The sequence below is a fragment of the Agelaius tricolor genome, unplaced genomic scaffold (assembly GCF_023055355.1).
Source record: "Agelaius tricolor isolate 1412-34295 unplaced genomic scaffold, bAgeTri1.0.p SCAF_8, whole genome shotgun sequence".
Lineage (NCBI taxonomy): Eukaryota > Metazoa > Chordata > Aves > Passeriformes > Icteridae > Agelaius > Agelaius tricolor.
In genome coordinates this window covers 30,405,798-30,420,917 of record NW_027269268.1, presented here as the reverse complement: position 1 = coordinate 30,420,917, position 15,120 = coordinate 30,405,798, and the positions used below count along the sequence as shown (strand labels likewise).

Here is a 15,120-nt window from a genome sequence, read left to right as displayed (position 1 = left end):
ATACCTGGCAAGTAGATATCAGAAAATATATATCATTCTTGCCTCAGTGCTTTCCCAACAGTCATTTTCATTTAGAGCCTTTTCTGATTTGGAAATGTTTTCTGGGTTTGAATTTTGTGTTAATTACCTCACAGCTCTTAGGGCAAAGTTTCTTTTATGCTAATCAGTACATGGTAACAGAAGCAGAAACTGATATTAATTTCAAATTTTACAGCTAATATTATGAATGCAATACATTTGTGTCCCATTCAATTTTGCAGCCAGCAGTGACTTTGTTGGTACAACATGCAGCCCTTTCCAAAACAGTGTCTTTTGAAAATTTCCAATGATTTATATGCTCCAGTCTTCATTTCTGTGGAGGGGAAGGGGAAGCTATTTTATGCAAAACCAGAATGGGCTGATTTGTAATACAAAATTGCTTTTATGTATAAAACTGAGTAAGAGCATCCAAAATATTATTTTATTTTTACTTACATACCTTATTTAGTAACCAGTGCTTTTTCCTCCTGCTATATCTCTACTGCAACTCTGTCACCAATTAAGATTTCTTTTATTTCTATAAATAAGCTCTTGAATAGCTTAATTCCATCTTATTTGAAGAAAAAAAAAGCCTAATTATTATATTTCACTTCAGTGTATTTGCCACAGATTTCCCTATGACAGAACATCACATTTTCCTTAATTAGGAAAAAGTTCCCTTGTTAGTAGAGTGACTGACTGCTCAGCTTCAGCCAAGACCTAGACACAGACACCCTCAGAGGCACACTTAAACTTCAAGCCTGAGCATCATCTTTTATGTGACCAGAAGGGCAGCTGTAATAACCAAAGCTTATTTGCTTGCTGAAAGAGTAAATTGTCCTCTTACATAGAGCATTTGTCCCTAGCTACAGGGCAGGAAGCTAGCCCAAGTTACATGCAGGAAGCAGCTGCACCACTAGTTAAACATGTGTATCATAGAACATCAAAAGATACAGAAGTGTTTACATGGTGGACTACTGTGCTTGTAGAGTGGACCTCCTTTCAGTCAAATGAAAAGTGAAAAAGGCTTACAGAAGAACGAGATGTAAGGACAATTCTTCTCATTCAGTCTTTATCTATTTGAAAGAAGTTCAGCTTTAAAGCAAAGAAGAAAAATTGGTTGACAAATCTGATTGAGTCTTCAGGCCATAGATTGTCACCATGCAATCTAGAAGCACCTATACCAGAAATACATTAAGTTAGCAATCTTACAAGAATTTATGTTGCGAATGATCTGTAAAAATACAGGAGTATTTTATCTCAGTATACAGAAAGATATTATCTCACTTTCTGCAGCTATAATATGCTTTATTTATCTACCTCTACATGGACAGATAGGTACACACAAGTATGTTTTATACATGCCAGATCAATCTTCAATGTTTGATTTACTTTTCTAGAGTTAGCTGGACAAAGTACAAGAGAATTGGCTAAAAATTTTATTCCCATTAGAACATAAACTCAGTTCTCCAAAGACTGCTAACACTTTGCTCTCTATCCCATTAAAGTTGCAGCAAATGAGCAGCTTTTTGAAGGAAACTATGCCAGCAGCTAAAATAATCAAGGTCTACATGAAAGCATAAACCAGAGGAGAATAAGAAGGAAAGACATTACTACAATTCTGATATTTAGACCAACTGATCTTCTAAGAGTATCTTTTATGCTTGTATTTTCTTTGATCTACCAACAAGCTTTTTTGTTTGTTCTTCCAGCTTAATGTGCTCTGTGCTAGATGAAGAGCTTTTACTTATGACTCATTTGTGGAAGCAACCCTTGAAAGCATGTTTCCCAGACAGCCATCATCATTTTGATTACATGCCAACAATGCTTCTTTATGCAAAAAAGGACTAAACTCCCCAAATCCACAAGTATCACACACTTATCTCAAAGCTCATCTGGTTGAATAGCATGACAGACTCTATTTCAGTTACTGCTTTACAAAACTCTCATCTATGTGAATTAGAGTATACCAATTACTTTATATCTGAAAGGAAAAAAAAAAAGGGGGACTCAAAAATTACTTAATTTACTATAATTGAGAAAGTTTTTATTTAAATAGAGCAGCATTTTAATTAAGGACTCAGGCTTCTGCACTCTGGGTCTATCTGTATCACCAGGCTTTTGAACTGTACAAGCACGATACACAGGTTATTCTGGAACACAGAAAAAAGTACTCTGAAAATATCTATCAGATTATTCAATTTCCTAATAGTCCAGAGAAGTAAAGAAGCACATTCATGTCAATGCCATGACTTTTATATTAGCAGCCCTTCATCCTTGAAATAATCTTTGTAATTTCTTATTGGTAAATAAATCAGTACTTTTAAAAAACCAACCAAATAAAATCTCACAAAAGTTATTTCCCCATCCTCAGGATGAGCAAACCAAACAAAGAAACTAAACCTTGACAAACTGAACTGAGAAGTAGACATATCTAAAAACCCCCAAAAAAACAACAGCGATTAGAATCACCAGAATGGACCAAACTTCAAAACACAGAAGATGCAAGATAAAATAAAAAATATTACTCAAATAATATTACTAACATATTGCAGTAATGATAAATTATATCCTTTCAAATTATTTATCTATCCAAATTCTGAATGTTTATGTTTCCCTTTCCAGTGAATATAGGTATTTTTCTCATTAAAGTTTTTCTTCTTTTTAGGTGTTTTACTGATCAAACTTCCAAGAAGGCACCTAAACCACTGATTTTTAGAGACATTAGATTAAATTATAGTCTACCACTCTCCCTTCATATTTAAATATAAGGCTACTATTTCAATCAAAACCAGCTATTTAGTTTTGTGCAAATTATTGCAAATGCAAGATCCTATCTAGTAATAAACCTTCTCCAGTGAAACAATGGGTATGCATAAGAACAGTCATCTACAGAGATGCCTGCTGTTCTTCATCTCCTTCAAGCCATAGGGTATTTCTACAAAGGCAAGAAATATAGCCGGACACAGAGAACATAAATAAAAGTTACCCCTAATTAGTGGAGCAATTCTTAAAAGGGCTTTTTAAACAACATGTGTTAGAATAGCTGAGCTTTCAGGATAAAGTACACCTGGGCCTCTAGGTGTCATCAGAATTGGTAAAGAAGTAGACAGAATAGCTTCACTATTTATTCACCATTTATTATTTTGCACTACGTGTTGGACATCGGAATATATTCCTGAAAAGCCACCGAAAATATTAGTGCATAACGGGATTTAAAAAAAAATACTTCTTTACTGATAGCAGAACAAACATTTCCATATTTAGGATAGTAATGGAATCCTCCCTTTTTCTGCAATTGAGAGAACTTCAAGTGATTAAGCAGAAAATAGATCTTTCTTTGCAAGATCAAATACTGTCTCTTAAGTAACTACTGTGAAGGTATAAAATTCATTTGGCCCTCTGCTGGAAAAATACATCATCTCTACTTCTAGCTGACACTACCTTCTTTGACATTTCTTCACTGCTTAGTTGAGAAGCAAATGATGTGTGTTGGCTCAATATTATCACAGCATGTGGGGACAAACAGATTGACCAGTTAAAAATAAAAACAGATATCAAGGAAAAGTAAAACCCAAACAAAACAGTTTGCCACAAAACCTTAAAATGAAAGCCTAATACTTCCTATTCATTTATCTAGAAATCAAATTCCAAATGTTCTTTTGAAGACACTTTACTGTTCCTCCACCCCCAGTCTCATTTCAATTAAAAAAACCCAAAGCTGAGCACCCTCAGCATATTTCAAAACATAGCACCACGTGATGCAGAGGAACCATTTTCCTCCACAGAGAAGACTGTAATCAGAAAGAAACTTAAACATTTTTGTGATTATCAGGAAAGATGCAGTTTGCATTTATGCAAATATTTATACAGAGTCCTTCAAAAGTACTCTGATGCTTTCAAATGTAACAGACCACTAGCAGTTAATAAAAAGCTCTAAAGATCAAGCCCTATAAAAAGAAACTGACCAAGAAAAAGTTATAAAGCATTTCCTAAAATGCTGCAGCCTACCCAGCCCATGATCTTCATATTACAAATTAAAGCTGATTCTCCTTTCAAGGTCACCAACTCTCCCCCTTAAAAGAATAGTGAAGAAATGATTCAACATTTGTGTCAACTTGTACGCACACCAAAATCACTGGAGGTAAGTTATGCTGAGTATTCTTAAAACATCTCTTTCTTAAAGGATTTAATCCAATCTCAGTTCACTGTACCACAGCTCAAAGAGGTGCAAGATTGTGTAATTGTTTTTGATAACTCACAAGTAGAGATGAATTTAGGACAAGTGGTAGGAACTTAATACTACATTCAAAAACAAATAACCAAAACTAGTCTTAACACAGCTTTGTAAGGACACTGATTGTTACAGACCCCTCGAAACACTACAGGGCTTACTCTTCTGATCTTGATCAGACATTGCCCCAGGTGATGATATCCTGAGGTCATAAAAGCCCTCCAGCAGCAGCACACTCTGCTTCTGAGTGCAAGACTGCCTGTCTCCCTCCAACAATCCTTATTCAGTATCTAATGAAAACTGAAGGCAAACTGGAAGCTAATAAAAAATATAACCTTCCTAAATCAATCCCTTGGTAATAAACACAGCAACTGATATAAATTTACTTTTATATTCAATTTTACAGCAGGTATGTGTTCAAAATTCATTTACAAAGGACATAAAGCCTTAATGTGGACAGCAATTTCCAATTGCATTGTTTTCCACGGAGACTGTTAAAAGTGTTAAGAAGAGCGGTGTCTTTCATAAAGACAATGAAGTCTTTTTTAAAATTATTGTTGATGGCATATAGTCACCTATTTTTAGCCCTGGTTGCAAAATCCCAACACAATAACCTAAAAATAGCCTATCGTGAACTACTTTTGTACCTTTGTTCAGTCTTTCAGAATATTGACTTGTTCTTCATATAAAGATTAATTTTCTGCTTTTCTTGTCTCCTGTTATCCATTAAAATATAATAAAACTCTCTTCAAAGTATAGTAACTCTTCCAACTTAATTTTCTAATAATTGTTAAAATTTCAAAAAATTGTTTCATAAACACAATTATGCCCATTCAAGGAAAACACTGGGAGCTATAGCCAACTGAAACAGAAGTCTTTACTCTGATTGGGTTTTCCCTCTTGTGAAAGACAACTAAATGTTCTGAGCAAGAGCCATCTGATCCACTGAGAGAACCTACTTGCATATTTCAGCACTGGCAATATAGTGGGTAGTCATAATAGCTTCCTGGAGCACATTTAAAGTAAACATCAAGCACTTAAAAAGAAAACTTCTTCATTAAAAAGAAATTATAACACCTAACTACTTACTGTTACTTCCTGGCAGTAGAATCTATGTTCTCAGTGAAAGCATGAAGCTGTAGCTTGAAGTTATTGCCTGTTAAGAAGTCAAAACAACATAAATATATTAATTCAATATAGAATAAACTTTGAATTGCAAAAGCTAATAATAATCTTTTCTTATACTATAAATAAGAAATATACCCACAATAAGGTCTATGTCTCTCCTCCCTCCTCTCCCCACACAAACTAAGAACCACAAACTTAGGACAAGTGGAATTTATGTCTTTATAGAGACACTGTCACAGAATGAGCTAACAAATTCTGCCTTGGGACCACAGAAAAAAATTCAGAGCATGCACAAACAAAAACCTAATGGAAAAATAAGCTCTAATATGTTCTAATACTCCAGCAGCAGAAAAAAAAATTACTGCAATGTGGACACTTTCACTTATAACTGGCAAAATAAATAGAACCAGATACTAAAGACAGGCATTAGATATAATTCTGCTGACTTAATACATTGAAACCAAGATAATGGTATCTCCAGATTATCACTTATTCCTCTGGATTTATCAAATGGATCAGACCTGAGAAAAAATTAGATCCGATCACATTGCCAATGCTCATTCTCGTATATCAGTTACAGCAAGTGATTAAATAGGAAAAGAGGAAAAATAGGAAAATAAGTTCCTACATGGATATATTCTAATTTTGACATAAAAAGCATAAAAAAGGAGTTTGCATTAGAATAAAAAGAAAGCCAAATCAAAAAGCATTTTTCATATGATTTGTTCCATCCTACAGGTAATCCTACTTGTATTTTCTTTTCCATATATAGAAACTTCAGTTTCTAGCAAATGAAATAACAAAAAACATCAATTGTATTACACATTGACAATGTCAGGTCTTTAGGATTCATGAAAATAGTTAAGTCCAGAGATGCTTTCTAAATTAGAAGTTCTCTCTCAATTTTTTATGTGATACCTCACATACTACTGTGGAATGAATAAAACATGTCCACATGCCCTTAGCTATGGAGATCCTATAACTGTAGAAGCAATATAAAGGTAAAAAGTTGTCACTCCAGATTATAATGCTACTCCAAAGTAAAAATGTATTTTCACTCATAAAAACACCTTAGTTTCAACTAGTGCTCCGTTTTCCTCCTTCTCCATAGGCAAATTCTATGATTCTTTAAGTAGAATTTTGTTTTGTTTTAAATCCTACCAGCATTTTCCACATTTCATATTACATAAAAGCTGAGACTTAATACTAAAGATGAGACACATATCCTGCAACATAAACCTTATCTGCAGGTTTATCAAGAAAGTTTCATTTCAGGAAACTGCAGGTTTCATTTTATATGGCCTCCAGATCAAAATGGGGAAAAAGTAGATTATAGTAGGAGACTTTGGGTAAAGACAGCAAACAAGTTTAGAGCAGCAGAAGTTTGGGTAAGTGTTGGCAAAGTTGCATGATAAGATTAAATAAAAGTCATAAATTCCTCAGCAGTGAAGCAATGACATAAAACCCTTCTACTTTCTTATATTTTTCACTACAAGAAAAGCTAGAAACAAATTCCGAAGTGAAAACACATTTTGTCCATTTGAAATGCTAATATTATACACAAGTAGTCTTCTTAAACATAGGAGACATGATATCATATTTTATTTTTTGTACACATGCAAAAAAACACATATGATGTGACTTGTTACCTATTATATGTTTTTCAAATATTACTCAGTAGTATTCATTCACATCATAAAACTTGGACAATTTAGGGATTTTATTACGCCTAGATTTGTTAGGTCATGAAAATAGGGGATGTTCTGGAACATGTTGGTATGCCAGAATGCAAAATAAACAGTTTCTGTCTCAAAGCTTAGTGGTTCCCTTTCTTTGCTTTTAATATTCTCACTTAACAGAGTTAACTACTGTTGTGAGTCAAGAACCAGATTTAATTCAATGTGTGAGTTAAGAAAGGATTGCCTCAGTTCTCCATGTTATTAGCAATACCTGCAACAGAATTCTTTGTTTTCTCTCATTTCCTACTTCTATTGTTAAAAATATTAATTAAAATTATAAATTATATATATATATATATCACCCTTGAGACGGTCCCCATGTGGAAGAATGTCAGAGATCAGACAGCTACAGCAGCTAAACTAGGTAGCACTGCAGACCTTTTAGCCCTGGTACAGTGAAAGCCAAGGGAGAGATAAACTCAAGGCAAGAACAGAAGTGAAGACATCATGTCTGGTCACTCTGACCTCTCTGACAAAGAAAGATGAAACAAAGACTTTACTAGCAAAAGAGATAACAAAGGACATCACTAGCATAAGAAGAACAATCAGAAGATTGTGTTTCTAAAGAGGACCAAAAAAAAAAGCATCAAATTAGAAAATTTTCTATGAACGTAGTGACCTTATACAAGTGATGAGGTTGCAGTGAGAAGGAGGACTGTGACCCAGCAGAGCGGATTCTTACACACTTCAAGCTGCAGGCAGAGAGCAGAGCTAGAACTTTGCTACAACAACAAGGGACCCTTTTTGCAAACCAGAATCTGACAAAAAGTGAAATACCAACACAACTGAGAAAATTAGGCCAGTAATGTTTGCTAGACAAAAAAAAAAAAATCACAGAACTGTGAGTACTGGAAAGATGTTTTGGTAGTGTTGATGTCATTTAAAAATATTACAGTAATTTCTTCACATTAAAGCAATTTTTTATTACAGGCTAAAATCCCTGTATTTTTTTTCCTAAATGAAAGAAACCTTGAGATTAAAAGCTCCTGCAAGCAGCTGCAACTAGAGTACTAGATAACGAGCCTAGGCACAATTCCAAAACACAGGCATGAACAGATTGATCCTCAGTCTAGCACGCAGTACTGCAGGCCCATAGAGCTCCCCATGGCCACAGTTAGCCCCATGGTCAGTGTCAGTCCCCCAAACTTGGGGGAGGCCCTCCCAGCTCAGAGTTCTCCCGTCTCCTCCCAAGTCCGAGCAGCAACAGCCTGTCCTAAGCCCCTGTGTGGTGCACTCCCCTCACATCCCCCCGCCATGTTGCTGCTATCTCAGTCATAAAACTTGGTCTCTTTCCTCCAAAATAACAGAAAATAATGCTTCATCAAGTCAGAAAAGCAAACCAAACTATGGGAGATTACAGCATGAACTGTAAGAATTTAGTCTAATTTTTAAAGTCCATGTCCTACAAAATAATTGCTTTTCATAACTAATGACAACGGAACCTGCACAGAGATTGCGTGACTATTGGAGGTCTGCCTGCTTTGAAGAAAGAAGAGATCAGGTACCAGCAATTAATTATTATCATATCCAGTAGAGTAATGAGCTACATTTTATTCTTTTTGAACAGTTATATCACAAATTGCTCACATACCACATACTGTGGAATGCCAAGTGCAATATAAGACCTGCAATGTGCTGGTACAGATGCAACAAGTAGCTGTTTACTGGCAAGGCTAATGGAAATGATGTATTGCTCTAATAGACAGGTACATGCATTTGGTAAGAGACTGAAGCAATGTTTATTCTAATTAAATGGCCAGACTATTTCCAGGATAGAAACCAACATAAAAATATTAATCTTTATACAGTGAAAAGAATGAACATACCTATGAGATTTGGGCAGACTGAAGAGGAAAAATGACACTCCTCACTGTCCCTTGCTCACAAAGGAAGAGTGGCCTCTTGGAGTTCAGAGGGGACTTTCAAAAGAACCTCATCCTGACTATATCAAAATTATTTATTGATTTTTACATTTTATTAGCCTTTTAAATAAGTTGCCCATTTGGAATCTAATTTAGAAGTATTCTCACTTTATATTAGTTTAACTGTCTTGGAATTAAACTAATCCCACAACAACCACATGAACAGCAAGACTTTTCTCACCCATGGAAGACGTACATCATCAGATTAGAGCAAGTGAGCACATCGAGAAACGTCCTACCTGCCAAGTACACCTTCCACTTTAGCTTATATGCAGTAATGTTACAGCATATGTCACAGTTGAGACAGCCACAATACACAGAGTATCACCACACAATTTCAGAAGGCTTTAAGCATTCCCCCATACAGAGTAACCCCATACCACATCAGAGGGCTTCAGGCATCTGCCCATACACAGTAACACCACATCATGTCAGAAGGCTGCAAGTGTCTGCCCTTCTTGTTCTTCAGCCCAGCCTTTTATACCCTCACGTTGATGCACTGCACCTGTGTGCCCTCTGCTCCCTTTGGTGGTTGGTCAGTGCCCCTGGGCACTCCATGGCTCATTGCTGTCAATGCTGCTCACCTGCTGCTCACAGCTGCAGCTCATTGGGGATGAGGCTTGGCCACAGCCCCATTCCCAAATGACCATAAACTGCACACCTACATAGCAGTGCTACAAAACCCCTTGGTTTGAGCTCCCTGTGCTAGATAGATCCAGCACAAGAGAAAGTGGAGCAGGAAGAAGTGAATGCCAGTGACTGGTAATTAAAAAGGGCTGACAGGGCTCAAGATACCAAAGTGGACACAGCATTCTGCTCTGACAAGTTTGAAACACACTGTAAAAGACAAGAATTACCACAGAACAATGTTTCTTCAAGTCTGCTGCTGGTGGGAGCTTGCTAGCCCAGTACCTTTTGACCAGCAACTGATTTAACACATGAGCATAACTTGCTATAAAAACTTACACACAAAATCATGCAGAATAAGTCCATCCAAATCAATTCGAAGTTGGTATATTAATTCACATTTAGTCTAAAGAGGTATTTAATACTTTTGGGAGATCCCTTTCCATAACAATTGCATGAGCACACTTAAGAACAAAAGCAGAAAAAAACCCCGCTTTGAGGAACATTCAGGGATGAACTGTATCTTAAAAGCAGTAATAAAAGCAGATAAGAGTCATCGAAAGAGTTCTATAGAAATCAGTTTTTATATAGCAAATCATAAAGAGGTGAAACTTTTTTTATTATTCATAGGCAATTTATCACATTTATATCAGCAACAGTACATTCCTATGTGATAGGACACTGAAAGGAAAACCTCACTCTATTTCTGACTCAATACAAGCCTTGTACTTCAATCATATTTTGCATCTACTCATTTAATAAAGTCCCTCAGTCACAGTTCATTCACAAAAGCTCAGAGACAGGGACAGCAAGAACCTGAAATGACTGGGTAAACACTTGTGTATTTCTGAAAATGTACACATTGGTAAATGGGAACTGAAACTGAGAAAACAAAACCAAGTGAACTGGACAGAAAACCATACATTTTTGAAGCAAACCATTACCTAGAAAAAGGCTTGGAACAGCAAGCACATTCCTCGTACAATAGAGCAAACTGCAGAGAAGTGCAGTCCTGAAGGTTATTGACTCCCAAGTCATATATTATAGCACAAAAATCTTAGTACAGTACTGTACCTGACCTAACAAATCCTGCACTTCAGGGACAAAGCTTATATTACTGCATGCCCATCACATCACTAAGGCAGATGTATTATCATTATGCACTATCATCCTAGCATGCTGCACTGCACAGAATCATCAAGATGCAGGAACCAGATGAAAGAAACCAGCAGTGGCACACATACCCACACCACCCTCCACTGAGTGGTATCAATATTATCATCCTGTGTTGGGGTGTTTTTTTTTGGTTTTTTTTTTTGTTTTTTTTTTGAGGTCTTCTGTTTGAGGTCTTTTCATTTTATAGAGAGAGGACAGCTTGTCTTTGGTTGGGTTTTTTTAGAATATGGTACAAATAAAATCTAGAAGTAATCTATACCAGTAAATATATCATAACATACCACAACACAGTGCACCCCATTCCTTTTTTACCCCCTCACTCTCCCCTAGACCACATCTACTGCGTATTCATACAGTATTGAGAGTGCATGAACTACAGTAAGGACCAAGTTTATTGCTTGTGTTTTTCCTGGGGTTTAACCTTTTAGCCATTACTCCATTACCAGAAGGAGAAATAATCTTCAGAAAACAATACTTCAAAGATTTTAAATGAAAATAACCTGTTCAGTCCTAAAGTAAGGAGCCATTAAAGTGCCTGTGGTGGGTTGATACTGGCTGGATGCCAGGTGCCCGCCCACTAAAGCTGCTCTATCACTTCCTTCCTCGCTAGACAGGAGAAAGAAAATAGAATGAAAGTCTCACGGATGGATAAGGTCATGTATTGTCTCTCTCACTGCTTCCTCCTCAGGGGAAAGACTCCTCACACTCCTTCCTCCACTCCATTTTGGGGTCCCTCACATGGGAGACAATCCTCCATGAACTATTCCAACATGAATTCTCCCCACAGGCTGCATTTCTTCAGGAACTACTCCAGCATAGGTCTCTGCCATGGAGTACAGTCCTTCAGGAAGGAGGGTCCAACATAAATCCCCAGCATGTCACAGGGCCTGCCAACAGCCTGCTCCAGTGGGGGTTCCTTCCATAGGTGCAAAGGTTTGCCAAGAGCCTTCCCCAGCATGGTTTCCCTGAGTAACAGACTATTTCAGGCATGCCCCTCATCTCTCAGCAAATCTACCTTGGAGCTGATTAGCATTGGCTCTGTCAGATACAGGGGAAGATTCTGGCAGCTTCTCACAGATACCACTCCTAGAGCCCTCTCCCTTGCCTCACTTGTTTAAAAAAAAGAAAAAGCAGCCAGCCACTACTTTAAAAGAAAGTTTTAAAGTATTGATGATTAAATAATACTTCTGAAAAGCAGAATGTTTCCACTGTATAGGTTAGAGATCTATAGTGTGCCATTTAAAATACATTTACAAGAAACAGTGATATGGTTAGCAATAATTAGAGGAAAATAGGAGTCAGAAGAAGAAAGTTCATATTTTAAAAGCATCAGAAAAGAACACAAGGAAATTTCTCTTTCACTTCTATCTGACATTTACAGACGTGTTTCTATGCCTTTGGAAAGTTGATTTTTTCTTTTTAAAGACAAGATTTCTTGCAGGAAGACTAATTGGTTTGACCCAGCTTTCTTTGCCTATTGTTACTAACAACTTCCAAAGTCACAGACATAACTATGAATTGGTATTTAATTTCATCACTTAAGCAGCCTTAAAAAAAAATCCAGTTTATAGTTAGCTTTCTAATTCACACTGTCTCAGGTTTTTTCCCCACACTTCAGCCTTTCTCCCACCAGGCAATTATTTGTTGGCCAAGTGGCTTTTACCAGACTGAGACGTTCACTTACTCTGAAGTTTCCGTATGAATACCTACAGTTGGAAATTCTGCCCACCCAAACCTTCACTTCCTCTTAAAAATACTAGCTTCTTGCAAGCTTTCAAATAGACTTCTTTTCTTAGGCTTGGCTGTGTCATAAACCAGTCTAACATTTCATACATAAGTTTCATACATTTCATACATAAATTTCAAGTGAGTCACAGGAAAAAGCATGGTTTGGTAATTTGTTTCAGCAAGTACAACTGGTTTGTAGTAATTAGAAGATCTTTAGAAGGGAACTGGCAAAGCATGTCACTCTTTCTTTTCACCTTAACAAACTCTCATTGAAAGATACATAATAAGAGCAGAACGTGGTAAGACAAGAAGATGAGATGTGGGAAAATGGGAGTAGAAGAGAAATTACACAGATGGAATCGGAAGGACAGGCAAAAGCAGAAATGAACAGTAATAAGAGAAAATGCTCAAGGAAAAAGACATCAAAATGTATAAACAACTAAAATACATAGGATCATGAAAGAATTAAGCAACAAGAAGAAAAAATGGACTAGAGTAGGTTTCAGCAGGAAAGGAAGGTGTGAATGTTACAAGGGACAGCTTAACACAGTGCAAGAATAAAAGAAAGCATGGTAACAAGAGTACTTGAAGAATCAAGCAACACAGCAGCAAGGCTCCTCATGCTTCATCTACTCGTAAAGGCTCAGAGCTTGCTGATCTGGGAGATGGGAGCTGTTCCATAGGGCACCCCAGCTGGGGAAGGATTCTCCTCACATCACTCATTCACAGCTATGTTTATTATTTTAAGAATACCCCACAGAGTAGCCCAGCACAAGTTGCAGAAACATCGACTTCAGCTTCTGTAACTCACTCAGCAGTCCATCTGCCCGTGCTGCTTCTCATTTACACTTACTTTGCTATTCCAAAAACATTTTTGGCTTAACACAACAAGCTTGCAAACAGTTACTCCACTATGGCGGAAAGCACAACTTAAGAGCACCTTACCTTTCTCCCCACACTGACTTCCCCTCTTTGCCATGCCCAACATTTCAGTGCAAATCTCCATCACCTGCCTCAGACTGCACAAAGCCAAGAATGCATTCAGAATGCTCCTGTCCTGAGCCATTGGCCTTACTCCTTGGCCTTAGTCACCAGCATATTTTTTTTGTCAAGATCTTCTGCAGTTCGTAAGAGCGATATCTTCCCCTCTGCCAGGACTATGAGGGGGAGACCAGGTAAAATGAGGGAGGATGCAAACACCTCCTCTAAGATTCTCCAGAATTCGTATTACTCAGCTTAATAAAGCACTTGGATTTATCAGCCAGACCCACACCTACCTATCTCCAGCATCACTGAGGTTCTCTTTGGTCTTCTGCTCCACATCTTGGAAGTACTTGGCTGCACACAGGACATCTTCTGCTAGGCCACGATGTGTGTAGCCCTGGTGTTTTTAGCTAACTTTACAGGAGGGAGCATAAAGGCTTATTGAGGGTTTGGTTTTTTTTCCCCATTGTCACAAACAGCTATTCTTGCTGTTCTTCAAGGAGCGGAATCTGGTGCATACATCTGCCAATTCTTCTTCTAAATTTCTCTCTTTTCTTCTCTGCTACTTGAGAGTCTCCTCCATTTTGCAGTCATCTCCAGAGAATATTGATGATCTGTAACTTTGTCATCTGCCTGTTTTCCAAAGGAAGGCTACTACTTTGCTTCATTTGTTTTCAGAATGTAGTAGACCTCATTTAAAAAAATAAAACAAAACTCCAGGCTCTCCACAGTAGCTCAGACCTCCGGCTCCTCCAGCTAAGAGAGCAAACCCCAAAAGTGATCTGCTGGCCTTAGCGCTCTCTTGAGCTGAACTGGGAACTGCCCCACTACTCGCCCTCCCCCTCTCACTCCTCTGCCTTGCATTTGCTCCAAACTCTCCAACTTGTCCCTTAATGCCCCACACCTGCTTGATCTGTTTGATCTCTCGTCCCTTGGCTCTGCTCAGGTGAAACCCTTCTGAGGTTTTCTAAAACAAAAACAAAACAACAACAACAACAAAACAACAACAACAACAACAAAAAAAAAACAACAACAAAAAAGCTCCCTATGAATAAATAAAAGTAAGACTTTATGCTAGATTTGCCTTGCAAGGGAATTTTAGTATTGTGAGCCTGTTTTCTGTAGCAGAGCAGTCCTCCTAATCTTTGGGGAAAGGTACTCTTATGGAAATCAGCTGCAGACTGCAACCACCAGCAGCTGCAGAGATTGCTTGTGCAGTTACCAGGATTTTATGAGACAATGATTTTTCCTCTGATGTTGCACTAACTCTAAATTTTGAGCAATGATCTGGAACAGCCTTTTTTGTCCAAACTTCAGTTTTTTCCTCATTTTTTTTTCCTCTTGCATATTTTAGTTACTTTCTAAATTCTATTTTTATCATGTCTTTTCTAGTAGGCTTTTTTTTTCCCCCTGCATGTATTACTGAATATTAAATTATTTATAAAATAAAAAAGGAACAACAGAAGTATATTTATTAAAACCTTACTCTATTCATCATCCTTTTAGTTTCAGCATCCTTTTTTCACCTGATATTTACACTGTCAAGTTCTTTTATGTTGCTATA

The 15,120-nt window shown here is 37.2% G+C and overlaps 1 protein-coding gene across 23 annotated transcripts in view; it reads right to left on the bottom strand.

Annotated features, from left to right (window-relative positions):
* The window catches only part of TENM3 (teneurin transmembrane protein 3), a 1,291,378-nt gene that overhangs the window by 967,673 nt on the left and 308,585 nt on the right, over positions 1-15,120 (bottom strand). For all 23 annotated transcript variants that reach the window (XM_071432135.1, XM_071432137.1, XM_071432120.1 and 20 more), the window contains exon 4: positions 5,342-5,408. The gene's annotated coding sequence lies outside the window, so the exon portion shown is untranslated. The remainder of the gene's footprint in view (positions 1-5,341; positions 5,409-15,120) is intronic.